The sequence below is a fragment of the Penaeus monodon genome, chromosome 33 (genome assembly GCF_015228065.2).
Source record: "Penaeus monodon isolate SGIC_2016 chromosome 33, NSTDA_Pmon_1, whole genome shotgun sequence".
NCBI classification, from domain to species: domain Eukaryota; kingdom Metazoa; phylum Arthropoda; class Malacostraca; order Decapoda; family Penaeidae; genus Penaeus; species Penaeus monodon.
In genome coordinates this window covers 30,128,367-30,128,647 of record NC_051418.1, presented here as the reverse complement: position 1 = coordinate 30,128,647, position 281 = coordinate 30,128,367, and the positions used below count along the sequence as shown (strand labels likewise).

General features: G+C 40.9%; 1 protein-coding gene across 1 annotated transcript in view; it reads right to left on the bottom strand.

Moving 5' to 3' along the window:
- The window catches only part of LOC119594360 (protein O-linked-mannose beta-1,2-N-acetylglucosaminyltransferase 1-like), a gene marked incomplete in the record, with an annotated part of 135,567 nt that overhangs the window by 16,292 nt on the left and 118,994 nt on the right, over positions 1 to 281 (bottom strand).

The following is a 281-nucleotide window of genomic DNA, read 5'->3' as shown; positions in this document are numbered from 1 at the left end:
TAACGCGACTTTTCCAACAACCCTTCTCCTTCAGCGAACCAAAAGGTTTTTTCTTGACCGGAGACCAAACGGCCAAATTTTGTCTCGTTTTCGCCCCGCTCGGCCTGGTCTTTCGCCTCACGTATGAATACTATTTCGTCAAGCAAACTGTGCATGTGACAAATGAAGTTTTATTGAAGAAAGTGAAGATATTGGCTATCCATCTATCTACATCTATATGAATTAATCAAACTGTGCACGTGCCAATCTAACATTTTTGAAGAAAATTGGGAGAATGGCAT